Source organism: Culex pipiens, chromosome 2 (assembly GCF_016801865.2).
Source record: "Culex pipiens pallens isolate TS chromosome 2, TS_CPP_V2, whole genome shotgun sequence".
Taxonomy (NCBI): domain Eukaryota; kingdom Metazoa; phylum Arthropoda; class Insecta; order Diptera; family Culicidae; genus Culex; species Culex pipiens.
This window is the reverse complement of record NC_068938.1, coordinates 110462919-110475310: the sequence shown is the minus strand read 5'-3', so window position 1 is coordinate 110475310 and position 12392 is coordinate 110462919. Positions and strand designations below refer to the sequence as shown.

The 12392-nt window shown below is 39.0% G+C and overlaps 1 non-coding gene and 1 pseudogene across 1 annotated transcript; one reads left to right on the top strand and one right to left on the bottom strand.

Moving 5' to 3' along the window:
• Nucleotides 1-3834: 3834 nt before the first annotated feature.
• Trnas-cga (transfer RNA serine (anticodon CGA)) lies at nucleotides 3835-3916 on the bottom strand. Its single transcript has one exon. It is a non-coding gene; the product is annotated as a tRNA-Ser (tRNA).
• An 804-nt stretch (nucleotides 3917-4720) lies between these two features.
• LOC120422781 (uncharacterized) lies at nucleotides 4721-9983 on the top strand (annotated as a pseudogene).
• Nucleotides 9984-12392: the final 2409 nt, after the last annotated feature.

Here is a 12392-nt window from a genome sequence, read left to right as displayed (position 1 = left end):
ACAGAATAAGCAACATTTTATTTCTGAAGCAAAAATTAAACTTCATGTTTATAACTAATTTGTGATCTCAAACCTATTTTTTTAATTTGGACACTGAACTTATGTATTCAATATTTCATGAACAGCCTTAAGGGCCAGTCATGGATCTGTTTTGAAAAGCCGTCGCGGGCCGGATGAAATGGCTTCACGGGCCGGACGTTGGGCAGGCCTGTTTTAAATGTACAGAAAATTTTAAAATTGAAATAAACCAAAAAATCCCAGGTAATTTTTTTTTTGCAATTCCGTCGTGAAACTATTTACTTTTCCTGTCATTCTTGAACGACGAAATAGCCTACATTTCTGTACCAAAAATAACAGAATCGAATAGCAACACTTTTCAAAAAATGCTGGAAAGTTCTACTTTTCGGCACTCAAATGGGTGCTGAAAAGTTGAACTTTTCAGCACTTGTTTCGAAAAGTAACACTTTTCAACATTTTGAATGACATGACATGAAAATTTGACATAAAATTTCACTCAGTGTGTGTTTTTTGGAATTGCAAAAAATGTTGTATGGAACTCGTTGCAAAACTTGATTTTTTCAGCACTCTTCGTATTTGTACGACTGTACGTGCTGAAAAAATCCTCTTTTTGCAACTTGTTGCATAAACTACTATTAGGTCACGGATGATTGAAAAGGACCCCGCAAGCGCCCTTTCCATGAAGAATTTTTTTAGTCACATTGATTTGCAATTAAAAACTCCTTCAGCCATGGCGTGATGTCAATGTACGTCTTAAAAAAAACCAATGGAGCTTTAAATAAAGTTTCGTTTCAAATTGTTATTAAAATAAACAACGTGAAAATATGTAACAGGGGATTGAGAGTGACTAAAATAATCAAATTGATGAGTGATCTTCAAATCCGGAATTTGTAACCTCTATTTCTTCTATCTGCAGCGATTGCACGAATTGAAGACTTTTAATATATGAAAATTGTTCTGCTAGAATGTTACTAACATTCCTTTCAGAATACTGAAAATACAGCTTTGTAGAATCCTGTCGGAATTCCACCGGGGAGCGACATCTACATACTTTTATCACATAAAACGTTAATTTGACTCTTACTATAGTAAATAAAAATTTATATTATAAAAATAATAAAATATAAACTAAACAAATATTTTTGTTTTTATTGTGCGCAGTTTCCGAGCAATATCAATCTCAACCCCCAAAATGACGGTTTTTAGCATCCCCCTGGAATTCCGTGACTGAAACCGACTTGTCAAACGGATCAAAACTCCATGAATCATTAATCAATATGTTACAATCACGATGCGTCTATGCTCTCTTATGCTAACTAGATAGGAAAACCAGCAAGCTAAGTACAAGAGAGCACAGAGGCATCGATCAATGGAACAATTTAACCTAAACATTTAAACTTGCATTTTTTTCGCCTTGTTTCTTACATGTTTTTAACCACCAAAAAACTATCTTCCACCATTCCATTTCGCCACCTGAGCAGGTGTAACCGATATCGATCAACCTTTGCGATAAGCCCTTTTCGATTGAGTGTCGGTGCAGTATCGGGCTTGAGTCAATGGGCGCTTGCACGTTTGTGATAACGACAACAAGCCGCCGCTCATCATCATCATCACAAGTGGGCCCAGATGGGACACAGAAAACGCCACACGAGTGTTTACATTGAGTTCTACGGATGCGAGTGCTTGTGTACTTACCTGTGGACGGTGACCATCAGCTCTGGCGCTGTGTAAGCCAAGTTTGTTTGCACTGGAATAGCAATGATATGCTGCGGCTTTGGTCTCTCTTCTGATATGGGGAATTAGGTGTTATCTATGAACACCTGTTCCTCCGCCAAGTGACGTAGGGAAGACGGTGAAGGTTGTCAGTTAATTTTACTGGTGTAGGGGAAAGGCATGTAACTCTATCGAACAGTTAATGTTGGCAGATTAGCACATTAAATGGCAATTGGATGGCAATAGGATAAAACCTGCCAACATCATGAAAATTTTCTCTATGTTAAAATGTATCAAAACAACATATTTTGTTACCAATCTTGGTCAATCTTACAAATTTCATGTTGATTCATGAACAACTGCATTTCAAATTAATCACATCTCGTATTGCAACCCCATGACGAATGGTAGCACTATTTAAGAGCTAATAACAAACCAACAGCTCATCAGAGGTGTAGTTTACGAACAAAAACACCCCGTCGCTTGTTTACTCAGCAAATATTTTTAACTGCGCCAGCCAGCCGACACTTGTCAATCAACGTTGCAAACCAAACAGCTGCGGTTCACCGCTGACCGTTTGAGCTGAGAATTTTTCGACAGACTAGAAAAGTGTGTCTCCGAAAAAAAAGTTAAACCTCCAATCCGACACACCGTACTATGTCGTACTTACAAAGCACCTCTGAGTCAGTTGACACGAAACAAGCTTAAAATAGGTAAATTTCGAGATTAGTTTATCAAATTTTTTGAATTGGTCAACTTTTAAAAGTTCATCAAACCGTTTTCTTAACAGAGAAACAAATAAATTGAAACGCCTTCAACAAAAATACATCTTAAATATGTTTGTTTTGAAAACTTTAGAAAACTAATAAAGAGGTCTGGCATTTATTAAGTTTCCCAGTAAAATAATTTAAAGTTGCAAATATATACCTATGCAAACAAAAAGAAAAAATAATGTTGGCTTGCGTAACAGACCACACAAGTGCATGCGGCACGTGCTAATCATTACGATCGTCACGAGCTTTAACTTTTACAAATTGTCCCGCCAAAAAAGACAAATGGCTAACGTCACAGCAGTGCACTAATTCGCATTGCTCATGGAATAATTTGCCAGAACCACGCGCGCCACCCTGCTGCTGAATAACTCGACCGAAATTGGCGACAGGTCAATGCAACGGTCGAGATGTCGTCTCTAATTTATGGACGAATTTGAGGGTGCACACACGCGGGCTTGAAAGATGATCTCGATGACACTTGGCTCATCCCGGACTCGGATTTCAAGATTAATTTACCAAATTCCTTGATCTTGCGATATTTGGATGGTCCAACTAGTTTGCCTAGACGTTTATTTTATTTGCCAAAATTGTCTGTCAACACCGGAACTTTTTTTTTTCTAAATTATATAAATTCGATTGGTTATTGAAATGGTTTGCTTGTTCGACCAGCACATTTTCTTCGGACAAGCATCAACATTTGTCATTTTACATTGGCCACCAGTGCAAAATATGTCGCCTGCCAAAATGGCATGGACAATTTTCTTGGAATAAAGTCATTTACCTCGACTCAGACACTCGAACTTGTTTTTGTCAGCGTCTGCACGGGATCGAAGTTGGCGTTGGCGGTGGCGTCGTGAACACACTAAATCCGATGGACTAATTATTTAAATAAAAAAATTAAAACCAGCCAAATGAATAAAAATGCTTCTGTCTTGTCCAATCGAAACGGTTCGATATCGTATAATATATATTAATTAATGACATGCCAAACCGAGGGACCTTGCCCGGGGCGAAGCCATTCGACTTGGACGAGTGATGGAGCGTGATCCAGGCCGGGTTGGACGGTGATGACACATCTGTGAAGCTGATTATCATTATGATAATGGCTTTGTTGTTGAAACCTGCCCTGTTCGGAGCAGCTACTTCTTTTGGTGCATTAATAATCCCTTATGATTTCGTTTTATTTTTCTTGGCGCCAACTGGGCGACCTTGAGTAGACTGTACATAATAGGATGATTTACCACAGACACAATTTTTATGAAAACTAATTTATATTATAATACACACATTATTTCCCCATACACTCTACAAAAACAATCAAAAATAATATCGCAGCCGGTAGGATTCGAACCTACGCTCCCAGAGGGAATCTGATTTCGAGTCAGACGCCTTAACCACTCGGCCACGACTGCACGACAATTTTGATAGTATTTTTTCACTGACATCGTATATTTGATGTTTTTTCATTACACATTGAAAGCGTGTGATGTAGAACAATCGATTTAATTGTGGTTTAAAAACTGGTTTAAAATACATTTTTTTCAAGCTGAGCAATCAATGTATTAATAAGCAGCAGGTAAGTACCAGAGGCAAGACCACGGGTTTCCACGAACTATCAAACCAATACAAACGCAGCGTTATTGTTATGGTACCAGCCTGGGGTACCCACTTTTTGGATCGTTTACCCCAAAATTGTTTGAAATAGGGCACATGAGCAATTCTCTACCAAAACCGGAAATGGATTTTATTTGTAGTTTTTGATTTGGCTCAAACTTTGTGGGGGCCTTCCCTATGACCAAATTCACCAAATTAGTTCACCCATACAAGTCTCCATACAATTTTGGCTGCTGTTCATACAAAAATGGTATGTAAATATTCAAACAGCTGTAACTTTTGAGTGAATTTTCTGATCCATTTGGTGTCTTCGACAAAGTTGTAGGTATTGTTGAGGACAATTGAGAAAAAATAGGTACACGGAAAAAAATAGCAGATTATTTAACCAACTATTTTTTCACTAAAACTCAATTTCCCAAAATACATATTTTTTGATTTTCGAGATGTTTTGGCATGTTTTAGGGGACAAAAATCCGCAACTTTTGAGCCATAGAGAAACATGGTCAAAAAATCTGCCACCGAGTTATGATTTTTTGAAAAAAAAGTGATTTTTGGAAAAAATCGAAGTTTCATGCAAAAACAAATCCCGGATAAACGAAAACTATATCGATTGTGATGAGGAACTTAAAATAACCTTACGAGATATAGTCACCATTTGTAATAATGTTATTTGGCGGACCTCGACAACTATTTGTTGAATGGTTACCATACGTAATAGAGTTATTTTAATGTTCATAATGGTCAACAATTTTCTTGATAACTTTAAATAACTATTTGCGGATGTTTTCTCAAATGGTTACCCTAAATCATAAGGTAATTTTAAAGTTCAAATGGTTCAAATTGCGGACCTTGATGACTATTTGTCAAATGGTCACCATAATTATTAAGGTTATTAAAAAGTTTGTAATGATTCAAAAATTTCTTCATAACTTTAAAAACTATTTGCGGAAGTTTGCTGAAATGGTTACCTTAAAACATAAAGTTATGTTAAAGTTCAAATGATTTACAACAATCCGTAAGAGCAATGTCGTACCGCCCCTTTCAAATGTTGCTCCAGATTTGCAAAAGCATTTCCATCCAAACCGAAATTTAAGAAAATTATCAGGTTTGGCAAAATTTGTAATCTTCATTAAGGTCGTAGAACTACTGTTAAACGCTATGGAAATGTGCGATGGGTCGCCCGTTTCGAATCCACCAAGCAGCTCAGGCCCAGATCCTTACGGATTAAGATCCGCATCTGCAGCATTTGTTGGAGTCGATAATTGCACCGCACGTCGGGTAAGCCATCGGACTGGACCTACATGTCGATGATGGCAAGCTGATGGGTGACACTGCGAGTGCGGGATCGGTGGCAATAACAGCCAGGCCGGGACTGGTGAATTTATCACTGCTGGGAAGGCAAATGCCGGACAAACCGGGCAAAACAAACACGACGACACTTTGATCAAACGTTCAGGTTGAGCGGATTTAAAAAAAAAACAAACTTACGCAGCGCGTAAACTTAAATGCGGTAAACAAAAATTTAATCCACTTTTCTTTTCCCTTATCTTTTTCTTCCCTTCCATCCTTGACAGTTCTAGAACTTCTAGATGTCATTTTAATATTCCTTCTTCTGCTCAGTCACGGTGTTCTAGAAGAATTTTGGCAAAATTTAAAAGAGCTGGATATTGTATTAGAATTCTAGCAGGATTCTGGCAGAATCAGAATCAGCATATTCTTGACTGGGTTTCATTCTCACCCATCTTATCTAGATAAGTGCCGTGCGCTATTTGTGTGTACACTACCCAAAATTGATTACTTTGAAGACGGTCAAATCGCAGCAGGCGATCAAAACAAAACAAATCCGTCGAGTTGCGGAAAGATTTCTTTTGCTGGTGCGCGTATTTTCGTTTGAATCCGGTTCGTTCCGTCGTGCATTTGGTTGTTTCGCGTCCGGGAAGTGCCTCTCTCGAAAAGGAGCCATGAATCGTCGCCACGCGAGGTAAGTTGACCCTCGTTACGGCGAGAGTTTTCGGTGAGTGTGGTGCCAGATACAAAGTTTTTGTTTTTGTTGATTTCGTTCCAGAACAATCCCGTAAACGTCGCCGGGTGCTCGAGAACCAGGAGATGGAAGCGTTGATCTTGAGGGTGGGCAAAAATAGCAGTGCTGTAGTCGGATTTGGGCAACTTCCGGAACAAGATTTTGCGGTTTTTTCCGATAAAGGAGCCGGAAAAGTGTTCGATCTACTCGATGTTTGTGGGGCTGACGAGCGCGAAGAGGAGAATCTGGAGGACGGAGGAGGAGGCGACCCGGTACGCGCTTCGATTTCTGGCTGATTTGGTCAATTCTTAGGACATCTCAACGAATTCGTTGCTTCAGCTGTTGTGCGTGATCGGTACGTCTTTGCGATCCTTTCGACGTTGCTTTGTGTTGTCCGGCAGTTCTACGAGAAGAAGGAATCGGCGTTAGAGAATTTGCTGGTTCAGATTGAGATGTTGTTTTCTAATAGAGTCGGACGTGTCGCCGATTTTCCGCCAAGCGGTCAAAACGTCGCTGGGTTGCAACTGTGGCGTTCGTGAAGGTGCTCAAAATCGACGCGGACGAGAAGGAGATGGAACGATTCGCGAAGACGGCCAAGCTTGTGCTGGGGGAGATCTTTACGTGAGTATCTCAAAACATTTGTAAAAGGTAGGTTTTGTTTAAGTAAGCAATTTTCTCGCAGTAAATACGGCATCAATGACGCCACCACGATGCTCGGGCTGCGCGAGGAGGACAAAACGATCCCGCTGAAGAACCTCACCATCGAGACGGCAATCTGCTGGCAGGCGCTGCTCAAGATCCTCCAGCACACCGAGTCGTACGAGCTGGACGCGTACATGGTGGATCTGACAGCGTTTTGCAACTACATCAAGACGTGAGTTTTTCAGGGAATTTATCTAAATTGTTATAATAACGTTGCTCTGTTGCAGCTTTGCGGACACGCCGACGCTGTGCAACTACATCCGGCAGCTGGCGTACGATCCGTCGATGACGACGGACAAGTTACAGAAGATGTACTTCCAGTCGATGATACAGGTGCTGCTAGAGATTGTGGCGTCGTACGATCTGGGTGACGAGGTCGGTCGGAAGAACTTGAAGAAGGTGCTGGCGGAAATGTTGTCAAACTTGGCGAGGGCAACGTGAAGACGATTGTGGCCATCTTTGAGCGGTTGGTGGGTGACGTCGAGGAGCGGTTCCGATTCTGTGTGGATTTGATCAACGGTATTTTGGAACTCTCGCGAGCGGTCGTTTCCAACACGTCGCGATCGTTGGTGGATGAGTACTTGGAAAAGAACCCGGACAAGAGTCTGCAGATGAAGATTTCTTTGCTTTGGTTGAACATAATGGACTTGAAGGAGCAGGAGATTGACAATGTCAACAAGAAGGATTATGGCGGTGCGCAGCGATTGTTGGACGAGTTGACCGCCGCCAATGACGTACACACGGTCACTATCCGGTTCATGTACAAATGTCATTCCGCAGAACCGGCTGGAAATCTGACTGGATTGTGTGAGCGCCGTTGACGAGTACCAAGGTGGACTGATGTTCAATCTAGACGTTTCGCGACGTGTTTTGCTGCAGTTCACCGACATGAGGACTTTTTCTGCCTCGATCGGTACGAAATCATCCAAGTGGAAGACTACAAAGGTAAAGATGATGAATGTTCCAGAAGGACTTCCTGTCGCCGAAGTGAAGAGAACGAGGTGGATAAAATGAAGCCGGCGAGATCAAGTCGCAGGATCCGGCGGTAAATGCTAAATATAAATTACAGTGGTGTTGGGTCGTGGACAACTCTGGACTGGATTTGTTTACGTTTTGATTGTAATTATTGTGAATACAGATCTGTTGCGTTTTGACACCCGTTGAGGCTGGTCGTCTCTTGGGGACCAAGAAAGTCGCCGTGTTTTATTTTATTGTACCGTCCTCCCAGTGGTGTCCTCGTCCGCCGTCGTAGATTCGTTCGTTTTCTTGTCCCGGACGTCCCTGCAAGTAAGCACAACGTTGGAGACTGGACGATCGGACCGAACAGCGGTGTTTTCGCAAGTGATTGTATCACTATGGCAGCGCTGGGCTTTTAGGCTGCTGTGGAGCTTGCACGAAATGAGGATGGCGGATCCTCAGGAAAATTTGGAGCGCTTTGGGGCCGAAACAGAATGGAGTGGGCGCTGGAAGTTTTTCAATTGTCTTCGACAGATTTGCTCCACAATGTTTAAAGATTTCCTAAACATTATGGCTTGAACAAAACGGTGTTTTTAGACTGATTGGTTGGAATTTCGACTCTCAGCTTACCCAGCTATGAATGTTCCGAGTGTAATGAGCGGAAGTTAGTAAATTAGTTTGGACCGCTCTCTACCATCGAAAGACGATCTTCGCAAAGGCAACCCTTCTTCGAGCTGCTGACTGCACTGTATCAGATCGGTTAGATTGACCAGCGGAATTACGGTTCCATTCTCTAGCATCAACGGAATCGGTGGTGTGGAGGTGTAGTGTGATATTTTATACAAAAAGGGCGTTTACCCCGACGAAATTGAGTTTCAGAACCTCCGTTATACTTGGTTTCGCATAATTTACGCCAACCATCAAAGGAAGCGCAATTTTCACAAACGCAAGGGCTCGCCTTCCTTTGAATGCAGATTGCAGAATCTCATGTCTTAAATTGTTGTTTATTAATTCCAATTCTTTAGGCAATATTTGTACTTCTAAATCAATTTAGTAGTTAACAACATTTTGGATTCAACGCATAATTAACTTTGCCTTGCGCGCTCTCTCTTTTCTCTTCTCTCGCTACGCTCCGTTACCTGCTCTTTCGCAGGCAAGCGCACTGCGCAGGCAAAAACAGTCTGATGAGAAACGTTTGTGCGGCTGGTTGTTGTTTACGTTTTGTGCACAGGTATAATTTTCAAACAAATCATTTGATTTACCAAATACTTTGTTTATATTTTTCTTGTTTATCATTTCAGTGCCGTGGAGAACTTGATAAAAACGGAACAGCTGGTGCTGGAGACAATATTGTTCCGCCGAGGATGCGACCAAGCGAACAAACGATTGGCATCAATCAATCTGAATAATCAGATAAGTACATATGATATTTGAATATTATATTCAACTTGATACTTTGTGATTTTTTTCTTCTTACTTTTTCAGGTTTGGACGATTTTGGCAGTATGAACAACTAAACAGAATCGACATCGCCGCTAAAGTTCAAAAAGTATTGTTGTGAACCATCCGTCAAAAAGTGAACAATTCTGTAAAAAATAGGTAGGTAAAAAATGTAAGAAAAACTTTTAAAAACCATTTCAAAACTATTTCTCAAAATATAGTAAATTTGTATGATAAACTTTAATTTACCATTTGAAAACTATTTCTCAAATAGTGAAACTGGGAAAAAATACAGGATAAACTTTAAATAACCATATGAAAACTATTTCCAAAATAGTAGCTCTAGGTAAAAATAGCAAGATAAACCCTAAAAAACCATTTACAAACCCTTTCTAAAATAGTAGACGCAAGGTTAAAATTTTTAAGAAAAACCTTAAAATACCATTCAAAAACCATTTCTGAAACAGTAAAAACCGGTGGAAAAAGGTCGCTTTTACGCGAAAATTAACTTTATTTTTACCATTACACAAATGGTAATTTGACGAAACGTTGTTCGGGGATTTTTAAGGTTACCGTTGCTAACCACCCTCAATTCAGATGGTCGAACTTTATGAAAAATGGTAGGGTACCATTTCCGATATGGTATTTTTAAGGTTTTCCTACCATTTTTCAAATAGTGGTTACGATCTCTGAAATGGTGAGAAAACCATTTAACACAAAGTTTTTTTAAGGTTCTCGTTTATGCGGGATTTGGCATTATTTTTTAATACAAATTGAATTTGCAATTGAAAACTACTTAACAGATTTTTTCATAAAGGGCTCCATTTTCAAGATATAGCCACCGAAAGTTTGATTTTAGCGAAATATTTGCAATTTTTCGATTTTTTAAAATAGTGACCATGAGTGACCATTTCTAAGTATATTTTTTTTGAAAAGTTCAGAAAATTTGCTATAAAATTGTCTAGGAGACATTGAAGATTGGACCTCGGGTTGCTTTAAGAAAAAGAAACACGAAAATTTAAGTTCTCTGAGTCTCACCAAAACAACCCACCACAGAGTAACACAGAGCGAGCAGTTTGAAGAAATGTCATTTTATTTTTTGGTTTCATAAGGTTTGCTGGTAGCAGGCGTGCGATGTATTTACCTGCGATGTACCACAAAGTGGAACCAAAAATCAAATGGCAGTAGTGACTCTGTCTTACTCTGTGAACCCACTATTTTCTAATGTCGATAACGTCATGATTCGAAATCCGGACACTTAGTACCATATTATTTTTGTTATAGCTGGCAAAAAGTCATGTAATAAGTTGGAAATGTAGAAATATCATCAGGATTTAGTATAAACAGTCAGTTTTAAGAGAAAGAATGCAAAATATGTCTTTTCTAACAATTTTTCATCAGAATTTGAAAATTAAAATGATTTGTTGTGCTTCGAATCCCGGACACTGTGAAAAGCTGATTCAAAATCCGGACACTTTTGCTTCGAATTCCGGACACTCGATTTTGCTTATGAATCGCAAAAATTTGGACTGAAATGTTAGTGAATTGCATTCTTTAGGTCTCAAATAAGCTGTTAACATCAAAACAATCGATAGCTTATATAAAAATTTGCTAGAATTTAAGGAAACCGAAACCATAAATTTCTGCTTTGCCTTCCCGGTGCTTCGGACGCCTATGAAATATTTCAGTTGAAATGTTTCGCATTTTTAGTAAACTTATAATTTTATTTTATTTTATTGTTTTGGCATTAACTACAGCGCTCAAACAAACTTTAATTGAAAGTTGATGTTAGAATTCATTAAATAACACAGCTTTGACATTCATAATGCGAACTTATATCCAAATAATTGATAAAACAAGTTGAAGTGTCCGGGTTTCGAAGCGTCCGGGAATTCGAATCATGACGTTATCTCAGCAACTAATGGTCCGATTTTCAATGTTAAAACATGAAACATTCGTGAAATTTTCCAATCTCTTCGAAAAAAATATTTGGCCCGAAAAAGCAGGGCGCAAAAAAAATTTTTTTCCAAAAAACTTAAATTTTCAATGAAAATAGAAGTTTAATCAGCAGCGTTTATAAACAGATTAAGCATGTTTAAAATCCTTTAAAAATATTTTGAATTTTTATGATATACCAATGTACAGTCCCAAAAAGTTTTTTTTCACGAAAAAAAAATCTGTCAGTACTCGATATTTTGAAACTGAGGATTGGAAAATAACTGGACGCGTGTAAAATTCATTTTAAAACACTTTTTTCATCGAAATGTTAAAACCTTGGCTTGAAATTTCAATATTTTTTTTTGCATTTTCAGTTAGGCCGTTGCGAATATTTTTTTGAAGTTTATGTCCCTCGACTCTGACTAAAATATATATTAAATTACAGGTCACGGTTTCAACATTTGAATGCAAAAAGTTTCAAATGCATTATACACCTGTCCATTTGTTTTGCAATAATAAGTTTCAAAAATGTCTAAGTATGTATTGACGAAAATTGTATTTTTGTGAGAGAAAAAAGTTTTTGCGGTGTGGAACATTGTAATTTCATAAAAGTTCAAAATATTTTTTAACAAGCCCAAATAAGCTAAATATGATTATTAGGGTGTTTCATCCAATACCAAAAGTTCTCAGAATCAGGCAAACCGAGGTTCCCCGTGTAGAGGATACCCATAGGGACTCTCATGCCAAATATCAGTCCATTTCAAGTTTCAAGTTTACGTGGAAATTACTATGGGATTTTTGTGCTTTTCGATGAATCGTTCCTACAGGTCTGGGGACAACATGGAATCACTCGGAATAAAGACAGGTGTGTAGGGGATTGTCCAATGAACACATTCCAGAAGGAATTAGGGTTGTCCATTCTGTCCCCAAGGTGTGCATTGGATCGACGTCCGGTGTCTCCAGAATCATCGATTCACCCTTCAAAATCATTGCGTTTTCCTCACCCTAATGATTATCAATGCAGAAAAAGGCGTATTAGATTGTTTTGAGTTGATAAGACTTCTATTTCCATTGAAATTTTCCAAATTTATGAAAAAAAAAAATAATTTTTCCCCTGATTTTTCAAACCAATTTCGAAGGAGGGGGGGGGGGGGGGGGGGAAGACGACTAAACTTTGAAAAATATTTGCAACGTGCTTACTTGAAGTCTGATGAATA